Here is a 12,032-nt window from a genome sequence, read left to right as displayed (position 1 = left end):
GAACCTGTGTCCTGAACCTCCTACTTTTATCTTTATTTTTCTGTACTCATGTGTTTTCCTTCGCTCACAGGAAAGGAAAAGCACTGCAGTGCCTCCAGTTTATGAAAACAACTGCCAACATATTTAGGGTCTATATTAGAAGAAAAATAACAAAAATCTTTAAAGGAAACAATTTATCAGCACTTTCACAAAAGATGAAAATGGACTTGTAGGAAGCACATGCGGTAAGGCAGGACTATTGTTTAAACAATGTCACCTGATGAAAGCAGTAATCAAAAAAAAAAAAAAAAAAAAAACCACAGTGAAAAAGTAGCAATATGACATGTGAGGGTCGTTCTGTGGCCATAACATAGATTTCACATTAAACACCCGAACTATTGCTTTTCATATGATGTTCTTTGCATAAAGTCTTATGCAGAGCACATGAACTTGAAAACTGATGACATTTTCTAGGATTTTCTTTGAAAGAAAATACTTTGGCTTATGAATATTTCAGCTAAAGACAGGTTTTGAGATCTGAATTGCAGATATTTGTTCTCCCATCCTTTTTCCATAGATAAACACAAACAATTTTATCATTTATTTTTCTTAAATTTAGAAGAAAACATCAGATGAGCAATTTGGTGATATTTTGATTGAGATGTTTTGTTTGGTTAAACCCAGCTGCTAGGACCCCACGTTTGCAGTGCATGAAATCATTTTGTGAAATAAACTTATATCTTGTCCTTGATTGCCTTACATAGATGAGGATTCTACAGGCATTTTGTAGCATTGCTATTTCTAACTCTCCTTAGGTATCTGTTCCTAAAGTCATACACCATTTAAGATAAAAGCACTGAATAATTCATTTTAAAGAGTTTCATGTGCCTTTTTCAGGGTTGGGTATTATACAGAAAATCACTTGTAAATTGCTTCTAGTCTCATTAACTATGCTATAAACTATGCAGAAATCTGAATGGCAAAATAGAGCATTGAGGCCATACTTCTGGTTTTATTTACTACTAAAGAGAAAAGTCTTTAACATTTTCATTCTTATATTGAATGTATTTATTGTCTACAAACCTCTTACTAATGTGAAAATGCTATTTTATCAGCTACAATAAGTCAGTTGTCATGAAACTGAATAAAGACAGTAAAGAAACACCACTGAATTTTTTTCAGCAAAGTGTTTTTACAACTTTGTACATTTCCCTTTAAACTCACTAATCATCAGGGTCTTGGCAGTAAACACCTTCGTACTCACACATCAAGAAAAAAATACCTACAGCGTTGTTTTCCTTTCTGCCTACCTCCCACATTTATTAGCCCAAGTTACCACCCATGTCAATATGAGTCATGTCTCTCTGGACATACATTTTATAATCATTCACCTGAGGATATAGTCAGCTTAGATAAGGCCAAAATTTCTTTAGAAATATCAGCCACTTCCCACTGTCAGTGGTCAAGTAAAAATATTGTGTCATAAAATTTTTTAAAAAGCATAAAATACAAAATGAAAAAAAAGAGTAAAATATTCTATGCATTTTACAGTCATGGCTTGAGCAATTCTAAAAAAGTGGATTAAGTTGTAATACAGGAAAAAATAATCAAATACCTAAGTATAGAGTTTCCTTCTCTTCAATACTATCTTAGCTAATTCCTAATGGAAATATTTAGATAACAATCACACACTTAATAAGCATTTAATGAGTAAAAAAGATGAACAGACACCTTACATTGCTTTCCTAAGTTAAAAAATTATTTTGGCTTTTTATTTATTATTTATTTGATATTCATTTGAAAAATAATGTTCAGCTCCTATTAGTCAAGAATCTGCCTACAATGTAGAAGATCTGGGTTTGATCCCGGAGCTGGGAAGATCCCCTGGAGAAAGGAACGGCAAACCACTCCAGTACTCTTGCCTGGAGAAGCCCATGGACAGAGGAGCCTGGTGGGCTACAGTCCACGAGGTTGCAAAGAGTCGGACACCACTGAGTGACCGAGGAGCAGCAGCAGTCATAAATGCAGTACTGGACCCTGCAGATGTAAAAGTGGAGCAAACAGGCAGACACAGACACAAACGTGTGGGCTCCACAGACAAGAAAAGAGCCAATTACAGCACCCTGCAACAGAGCTCATTTGGAGGGAGCAGGTAGGAAGCTATGCAAGCTTGACATGAAGTACCGGGGAACCCTTTCCAGAGATACGAACCTATAAACACAACCTGAAAGACGACTAGCAGCTAAACCAGTGAGAGAATGGAGGGTTCCTGGGTGGGCTAGGTGGAGAAGAGAGTTGCAGGAAAGAGGCCAGGGAGGGAAGGAAGGGAGGGAGGGAGGGATAGAAAGGAAAGGAAAGGAAAGAGGAAGGAGGGGTTGGGGGAGGAGGGAGGGGCTGGGGGAGGAGGGAGGGGTTGTGGGGAGGAGGGAGAACACCACTCTGGGACCACTTAGCTCTAAGGCCGTAAAACAGAGTCTGTGTTTCTCTGCTTTGTTTTCTGGCAACTACAGATTTGTATCAGTTCCATGAAGTCCTTGGAATCTACATAGGCTTGGAATGTCTTGGTATTCTCATTTATTCTTCCTTAATTGATCAAGGTTTTCTTATATATTTATTACCCTTCCAAAGACGAAGTTTAATCTTTGAAATCCTCAAACTTTTTTCTTAAGTATTCAAATATCTAACACTGAAAACTTTTAAATTTTAGTTCTTTAATTATTTTTCCGAAACAATGATAAGATGAGATACCCATCAAAGTAAACTTGGGAAAGCTTTACCTTATGTTAGAATAATTTTTAATTTAATACTCTTTGTTTGTTTAAACTTAATACTCTTTGTTGTTAATACCTTTTTACATAATCATTGCACAATCCGTAGAGAATTAGAAACAAACTTTATTTCTTCACACTGAATCAGTCTTCTAATAAAATTGATTGTACTACAGGTATTATTTAGATTTATTGTATAAGCTACATGTATGGATTTGGATACATTTTAAAGGTCTGTCTTGTGAAAATCGGGCTTCCCTGGCAGCTCAGTGGTAAAGAATTAGCCTGCTAAAGCAGGAGACTTGGGTTCGATCTCTGGTTCATGAAGATCCGCTGCTGGAGGAAATGGCCACTGGCTCCAGTATTCTTGCCTAGAAAACCCCATGGACCAAGGAGCCTGGCAGGCTATAGTTTATGGCGTCACAAAAGAGTCAAACATGGCTGAGCAACTGAACGACAACATTGTTAAAATAATTTCTAACAATGAATGGCAATACTGTCTGCTATCAGTATTACTAGTTAACCTCAAACGATACTGCTCCTGTTTCTATATATAACATTATATTGAATATTTTATGCTAACTGTGCCTGCATAAGTTTTACAGGGAAAAAATGCAAAAATATTTATTGTAAAAACAATAACATTACATAAAACTTGAAAAATATAGGAGAGAAATCACTCAAAAGTCATCCGTGTTACTGGAATAGCTATCGGCATTTTACCTCTTCTGAGGTATTCACAAACTGGGTGGAAATGAGATATGTGGTATAATCAGGCAAATGCATTGCCCACTGTCTTTTTCCTGCCTCCAAAACTGACACCTTAATCTCTTTTTGAAACTCTCTCTCTGGCTTCCATCCAGGGCATGATGCCAGGACAGGCAAATTTCTACATAGAACAATTTACAAAATAAGTCTCTGAGTCCCTCGCAACCCTCTCGTTTGTAGGATGCGGCATCCTCACACTGCAGGCATCTGGATTAAGGGTCCTTGGAGGTCGCACACATTGTAACAGCCTCCCCTCACCAGCACCGCCAGCACCACCAAAGAGAAAAAACAAAGAAGAATAAAATCTGCCCCCGGGAAGTACAATGTTGAATGACTCAGTCTTCCCTCCCCTTTCCCACATCACTGCTCGACTTGTGGGATCTTAGTTCCCCTGACTAGGGATTAATCCTGCACCATTCAAGAAAAAACTGTACTTTTTTCTCTTGCTTTTAGTTTACCCTCAGTCCCAATGCCATCTTTTCTTTTTTATATAAGCTTCAGAAAAACTACAACCTTCAACCCATCTCCTTCTCAGCTCTGCTCCTGATCTTTACATCCTCCAGACCCCCTTTCTGCATCCTTCTGTTCCCTAAAAATTTCCAGGACATTGAAGAGCTAAGTGAGCTTCTGCTACTTAAAAAAATTTCAAAAAAGTTCTAGATGAAAAAATAGATAAATACTCTATGAGATTATAAGTATGTCTCAAAATCCAGAAACACCAAGATGTTAGTATTATTTTCTCAGGTGAAAAATCAGAGGGTTTTACATTTATTTGTTATGTATTTCAATGTTGTCTCATTTTTAACAACATCATGAAATAAGCAATAACTTTTTTAAAAAGTCTACTCAAAGACATTACTTTGTCAACAAATGTCCGTCTAGTCAAGGCTATGGTTTTTCCGGTGGTCATGTATGGATGTGAGAGCTGGACTATAAAGAAAGCTGAGCACTGAAGAATTCATGCTTTTGAACTGCAATGTTGGAGAAGACCCTTGGACTGCAAGGAGATCCAACCAGTCCATACTAAAGGAGATCAGTCCTGGGTGTTCATTGGAAGGACTGATGCTGAAGCTGAAACTCCAATACTTTGGCCACCTGATGCGAAGAGCTAACTCATTGGAAAAGACCCTGATGCTGGGAAAGATTGAGGGCAGGAGGAGAAGGGGACAACAGAGGATGAGATGGCTGGATGGCATCATCGACTTGATGGACATGGGTTTCGGTAAACTCCAGGAGTTGGTGATGGACAGGGAGGCCTGGCGTGCTGCGGTTCATGGGATCGCAAAGAGTCAGACACGACTGAGTGACTGAACTGAACTGAAGTGAATGCAAAGAGTTAAATAAATGTATCCTATATGGTGCTTTTGAACTGTGGTGTTGGAGAAGACTCTTGAGAGTCCCTTGGACTGCAAGGAGATCCAACCAGTCCATCCTAAAGGAGAACAGTTCTGGGTGTTCATTGGAAGGACTGATGCTGAAGCTGAAACCCCAACACTTTGGCCACATTTGAAAAAACCCTGGTGATGGGAAAGATTGAAGGTGGGAGGAGAATGGGATGACAGGGGATGAGATGGTTGGATGGCATCACCAATTCAATGAACATGAGTCTGAGTAAACTCTGGGAGTTGGTGATGGACAGGGAGGCCTGGCGTGCTGCAGTCCATGGGGTCACAAACAGTCAGACATGACTGAGAGACTGAACTGAATTGAACTGAACTGATTGATATGGTGTGTGATTGTAAAAGATGCAGAGAATCACAAGGCTAACTGAAATATGGAAGCTGAGTTGCTTCATTTCTTTAGTTAAGTAATTCATCTCTGCCTACCAACCTTACAGCCTTTAAAAATCTAAATTCTTAACTCCCACAAACTTTTCAAGAGATAATTTGTCAATACTAATAAGAAAAAAAAAAAAAACCTTTTGAATGCATGTAAATTTCTGTGTTTATTTAAGGAGGCAATATAATTGTATTTGAAAAGAAAATTCCTTGAAGAATACACATGAAACCCTTAAATTTGGTAAAGATGAAGTCAAGTGGGATTGAAAAATGGAATTATTTAGGGAACTTTTATTTTTCAAGAACTTATAAAATTTTTATAATTGGAAAAGTTCTGCTTCAGCAAAATTACAAATGTTTACAAGTCATGTCCTATCCCACTGCTCATAAATGGGAAAAACTAAGTGTCTGTTGTGCCCATTAAAGACCTCTGAACCATTATATATCAAAGAAACAAGACCACATGTCTACCCTCTGCAAGTTTACAATTTTGTTGGGAAGACAAAGCTTGAAAATAAATCAGTTTAGGGGGGAAAAAAACCTGAGACAGACTACTGTTAAGTTCTAAATTAACTGCAATCAAGTGCATATGGTCAAAATGCAAAAAGTGATGGTTGCAAGAGTCTGAAAGGAAGGATCAATATCTGGGGAGCAGTAAGCGACATGATAATGCATGACTTACAGGTCCAAAGAAGAGAAAAGGGTGCTCTAAAGGAAGAGTACAAAGGGGTCGCCACCTAGAAGTGGGAGACACCAGGGTGCACACGAAGGTGAGGGTCACGGATGAAGATAGCTGGCAGGAACACAGAGCATGGACCTTCAGGAATGAGTCTTAAACATATTTCTAGACAAGATCTTCCTTGCAGAAGGTTTCAGAGGGTAGCTTCATGATTCAAAGATGACTGAAAATTCCTACAGAAACTTGTTCATGATAATTAAATAAAGCTTTACAAAGAAAATATAACAGTGATATTAACAGTGATGACAAATTTAGAAATTCTTGGCTTGAAAGAAAGGTATAAAGGTAAAGCATGAGGAGAAGGCGGCAACAGAGGATGAGATGGTTGGATGGCATCACAGACTCAATGGACATGAGTTTGAGCACACTCTGGGAGATAGTGAAGGACAGGGAAGCCTGGCGTGCTGCAGTCCATGGGGTCACAAAGAGTCGGACACAACCGAGCAACTGAAAAACAAAAATTTGAGGAGGGGAGAGAGTATGATATACCTTTTGGGTTGGAAGCATGGTGAAGAGAAAGTGCCCTAGACTAGGATTCCAGATTCCTTCTGCCAGCTCTGACCTATCTCCATGAGTACTCACTTGACCATGTTGATTCATAGTGTAACATCTAGAAAATACCATGTCTAAGAACACAACATTTAAGATCCACCCCATCCCTGGATTATACGAATTTGCTTATGGGTTTTCCATGCAAAATTACGTAGGTGTATTCTGTACAGCTTTGAGGGAATAATTTGTATATTCGGGTGACCAAAATCTAGAAAGAGATTTTCACATCACATGAGTATATTAGGGTTCTTGACTGTAAACAACACAAAATAACTCTGGTAATGGACTTGGCAAAAGTGATGTATTTAAAGGGATAGCTTACAGCATCCACAGGAAGACCAGACAGCCAAGCTTGTGTGGGGAAATGGAAAAGAGACCTGGAAAAAAGTCCCTGTCACAGGCAGAATTTTTAGAAGACTACCAAGGGTACCGCTGCCATTGGACTTGAACAAAGACCATACTGGAAATGTGCAACAGCAGCCACAAATAGTCTCTGACTTTGAACTTGGCTACAACAGTCCTTCGAGAGTCCCAGGCCCAGTGGTGGTATCTGATTGGCTCAGCTTATGCCATGTGCTCATGTTGTAGAGGGTTTAACAAGAGAGCAACATCCCATCTCATCTCAAGGGTAGGAGCCAAAGTCTTACTTCTCATCTGCTGAGGAATTACTTCCAAATAGTAAGGATGTATTGATACTGTTCAAAGAAGTGAAAGTCCATCTTAATAAAATCTGTCCAAACATAAATAGACTGCTTTTGGAGGTTATAGGTGAATAACAGTCCCCTAAAGATATGCAAATTCCCTACATCCCAGAACATGTGCGTGCGTGTGTGCTAAGTCGTTCAGGCATGTCCGACTCTTTCTAACCCCATGGATTGTAGCCTGCCAGGCTTCTCTGCCCATGGGATTCTCCAGGCAAGAATACTGGAGTGGATTGCCATTTCCTTCTCCAAGAACATGTGCAAGTTACCTTATTTGGAAGAGGGTTTTTGAAGATGTTAAGTTAAAGACCTTGAAATGAGGTGTTCTTTCTGGACTATCTGCTTGATCCCTGAATCTAATGACAGTGTTCTTTCAGGAGACACATAAAGGAAAAGACAATGTGAAAACAGAGGCAGAGACTGGAAACTATCAGCCACCAGAAGCTACAAGAGGCAATAAATGCATTTCCCGCAAAACGTCTATAAAAAGTGCAACCTGGCTGAACCCCTTCACCAGCCTCCAAAGACATAGATTGATGCATTACCATTTTTTAAAGCCGTTCAGTTCAGTTCAGTCGCTCAGTCATGTCCGACTCTTAGCGACCCCATGGACTGCAGCATGCCAGGCCTCCCTGTCCATCACCAACTCCCGGAGTTTACTCAGACTCATGTCCATTGAGTCGGTGATGCCATCCAACTATCTCATCCTCTGTCATCCCCTTCTCCTCCCGCCCTTAATCTTTCCCAGCATCAGGGTCTTTTCAAATGAGAGCTTTTTGCATCAGGTGGCCAAAGTATTAGAGTTTCAGCTTCAACATTAGTCCTTCCAATGAACACCCAGGACTGATCTCCTTTAGGATGGACTGGTTGGATCTCCTTGCAGTCCAAGGGACTCTCAAGAGTCTTCTCCAAAACTACACTTCAAAAGCATGAATTCTTCAGTGCTCAGCTTTCTTTATAGTCCAGCTCTCACATCCATACATGACTACTGGAAAAACCATAGCCTTGACCAGACGGACTTTGTTGGCAAAGTAATGTCTCTGCTTTTTATTTTGCTGTCTAGGTTGGTCATAACTTTCCTTCCAAGAAGTAAGCATCTTTTAATTTCATGGCTGCAATCACCATCTGCAGTGATTTTGGAGCCAAAAAAATAAAGTCAGCCACTGTTTCCACTGATTCCCCATCTTTTTGGCAGGAAGTGATGGGACCAGTTGCCATGATCTTAGTTTTCTGGATATTGAGCTTTAAGCCAACTTCTTCACTCTTCTCTTTCACTTTCATCAAGAGGCTCTTTAGTTCTTCACTTTCTGCCATAAGAGTGGTGTCACCTGCATATCTGAGATTATTGGTATTTCTCCTGGCAATTTTGATTCCAGCTTGTGCTTCATCCAGCCCAGCATTTCTCATGATGTACTCTGCATATACGTTAAAATAAGCAGGGTGAGAATATACAGCCTTGACGTACTCCTTTTCCTATTTGGAACCAGTCTGTTGTTCCATGTCCAGTTCTAACTGTTGCTTCCTGACCTGCATACAGGTTTCTCAAGAGGCAGGTCAGGTGGTCTGGTATTCTCATCTCTTTGAGAATTTTTCAGTTTATTGCATTTGTGTAATTGGTTATTAGCTCTAGGAAACTAGACAGAGGCAGTGAACCCCCCATTGCTATAACTGTTTAACAGGTCAAGTTCTGTTTCTGAGAACAGTATTTTGTAGGCAATTCTTGCTGAAAGTAGGAAGCTGCATTTACTGATATCTCAGACTTCTTTTCAGCTCTAGGGTTCTGCTCTTCTGCAATTAGGCTTAATGACCAGAATATTAATATTTGGTTATTGGTAGAATTTTGGAGATTTTATCTCTGAAGTTGTTTACGTACAAATTTTGATCTACTACATCCACCCTCTCTTGTTTTTCCTTTTATCTCTTTTTTTGACACAAAAGGTTGAATCAACTAACATGAAAAAATTAACTGTTCAGATTATGCAGCTGTCATTTTTCATGCTCATTGGGAATACTTGCTGGAAAAAATAAATGGAGTTGGGCTGCTACATTTGTTATCAAATCACTGGAAATTCCCTTATTACACTTTGAATCATCCTGAGACACACTTATTTTTAGCCGCTTTCTTGATGTTGTCATAAATCAGGATTCATCTCTACTTCCTTGTGACTCATGTTTTATCTACATAAATAAATATTGAGAGGTAGTGAGTACAAATTTCTCTTGTGTTTTAACAGAGGAACTTACACAGGTGACAAGTTATTCTGCACATCTGGAAGTTACAGTCCATTGTACTAAATTTGACCTGATTTTATGTTCTTCCATTCTTTTTCTAAACATGCAAAGTTATGATTGCATAGAATTCTTTGGAGGATTTTCTGGGTATTTTTAATGAATCTAACCTTTTTATATCTCTATTTGGGATCATATCTGATGATATTTCATAGACATACTCTATTTATAGCTGAGCATTACATGCTTACACACATCATGAAACATTTGTTTGCAGATGCAGTTTGTTGTTGTTTAGTCGCTAAGTCCTATCTGACTCTTTTGCAACCCCATGAACTATAGCCTGCAAGGCTCCTCTGTCCATGGGATTTCCCAGTCAAGAATATTGGAGAGGGTTGCCATTTCCTTCTCCAGGGAATCTTCCCAACCCAGGGATCAAACTTGCATCTCCTACATTGGCAGGCAGACTCCCTACCACTGCAGATGTAAGCTTAGTTTTAGTAAATATATTTAAGTTTTACAAGTATTGGATTTTATATGTAAATTGGGCTTCCCTGGTGGCTTAGACAGTAAAGAATCTGCCTGCAATGCAGAAGACCCAGGTTCGATCCCTGGGTCAGGAAGATTCCCTGGAGAAGGCAATGGCTACCCACTCCAGTATTCTTGCCTGGAGACTTCCATGGACAGGGAAGCCTGGTGGGCTACAGTCCATGGGGTCACAAAGAGCTGGACATAACTGAGTGATTAACACTTACTTACCTAGGTAAAATGAGTTGTAATCACCCCTAGATACCAAAGTGGTGGTATGTGAGGGATCTCTTTGCTTTACTATAATCTTGCCCACTCACACTCTTGATCCAGTCATACTCCCATTTACCCTCGTAATATCCTTCTCTCTCTGACCTTTTCAAAGAGCTCACAGTACAGAGGGAGTAACAGAGATACGTACAGAAAAGTGTAATGCAGACAGTGCTGTAGTGAAGTTATTAACATGTTAAATAGGGGAACGGGGGAGAGAGGCTCACTACATGCTGAGAGATAAGGGAAGTCTTCCAGGAAGACACTAGAGTGGCAGAAGTCTATGCAGTGGGCAGGACTTCCAAACAAACCATGTCATGGGAAAGTGAGTTTTCTAAGTCAGACGTATCAGAAGCAAAGAAAGACCCAGCCAAGAGAGTGTGTTGAGACGAGCTCTGATGATCCCAGGACAAGGAGGTGATAGGTAATGGGGCTATCAGAGTCTGGATCAGACTTCAATTTTATTTTCCAAATAAAGAAGAGTCACTGAAGGCTGTTAAGTACAGAAAAGCTTTGCTCTCTAGAAAGCTCAGATGATGTGGATGTTAAATGTGGAGGGGAAAATGATGAATCCAAGTCATTCTTCTTTCCATGCAGCAAATTTGGAAATGGTATTCTGGCATGGTGATGGTGAAGGAGAAATTTTGAGAGTCAGCACAAGGAAAGCCAAGGGGCTTTTATCAAACCTGAAAGGTGGGGAAGAGGGACAGCAAGTAAGGTCAACAGATGTCACTTCACAATCTTGATTGCTTCATAATTTCAGACATAATCATTCCAAGGAACTGAAGAGCTGCCTATCGTGATGCTGAAATAATGAGGGAAAGGCCAGTAATTCACCCTCAAATGCATCATCACACAACTTGAAATACCATTTGAATTCAATCCAAGTTGTTCAAACCCAAACTCCTAAAAATCAAATGACAGCTTTGCTGCCTTTGCTGTGGTTGGTAAGCAGGATAAGCAAACTTTCAACCATCTGTTGTTTTCCTAGATCGCTAGAGCAAAATCTAGAACTTCCCTGCTTTGAAATCACATGTTGGTTTGTTACTCTTTAGCCCAAAGTAAAGACATTTTGCCTTCCCAGTTGGCACAATTGTTAAAGAATTTGGCACAATGCAGGAGGCTCCAGAGACGCAAGTTCGATCCCTGGGTTGGGACGATCCCTTGGAGGAGGAAATAGCAACCTACTCCAGTATTCTTGTCTGGAAAATTCCATAGACAGAGGAGCCTGATAGGCTTCGGTCCATGAAGTCGCAAAGAGTCAAAAATGACTGAGCATACACGGTAAATAAAGACTTTTATATTGTGTATCTATACATGTGTGTGTGTGTGTGTGTGTGTGTGTGTGTGTGTGAATGTACTGGGCTTGGAGAGAAGTGTTCAGTGTGAAGTATGTGTTCTGCTTTTTCCAGTAATGACATAAAATGCAGCTGTGTCTCTCAGCCTAGCCCAGCCCACCCTCCCTATTCACCCTAGAGCTGTCTTATTTGTGGCACTTGACCAAGCCAGTCCTGAGTGCCTTTTATTGCAGGCTGAATGCAGTCTGACCACTTGGTTTACCCGTGTCTACTTCCCTTCTGCCTTCTCCTTTGACAAGGGAGTGCTTTTCCTAGCATATTTCTCTGCAGTTATGTACCTCCTGCTTCCAAAGAGAGATGGAGGCTGCCTATAATCCTTAATCATATTTACTGCTCCCACCGTTGGGTTCAGAAATGTTTGA

At 40.0% G+C, this 12,032-nt stretch overlaps 1 long non-coding RNA gene across 2 annotated transcripts in view; it reads right to left on the bottom strand.

The window, feature by feature from the left end:
• Window positions 1-10,834: 10,834 nt before the first annotated feature.
• LOC133050484 (uncharacterized) overlaps window positions 10,835-12,032 on the bottom strand; it is a 152,411-nt gene continuing 151,213 nt past the window's right edge. For both annotated transcript variants that reach the window (XR_009691631.1, XR_009691630.1), the window contains one exon: window positions 10,835-10,998. This is a non-coding gene — a long non-coding RNA (uncharacterized LOC133050484). The remainder of the gene's footprint in view (window positions 10,999-12,032) is intronic.

This window comes from Dama dama, chromosome 32, assembly GCF_033118175.1.
Source record: "Dama dama isolate Ldn47 chromosome 32, ASM3311817v1, whole genome shotgun sequence".
NCBI lineage: Eukaryota > Metazoa > Chordata > Mammalia > Artiodactyla > Cervidae > Dama > Dama dama.
This window is presented reverse-complemented; position numbering and strand designations above follow the sequence as displayed.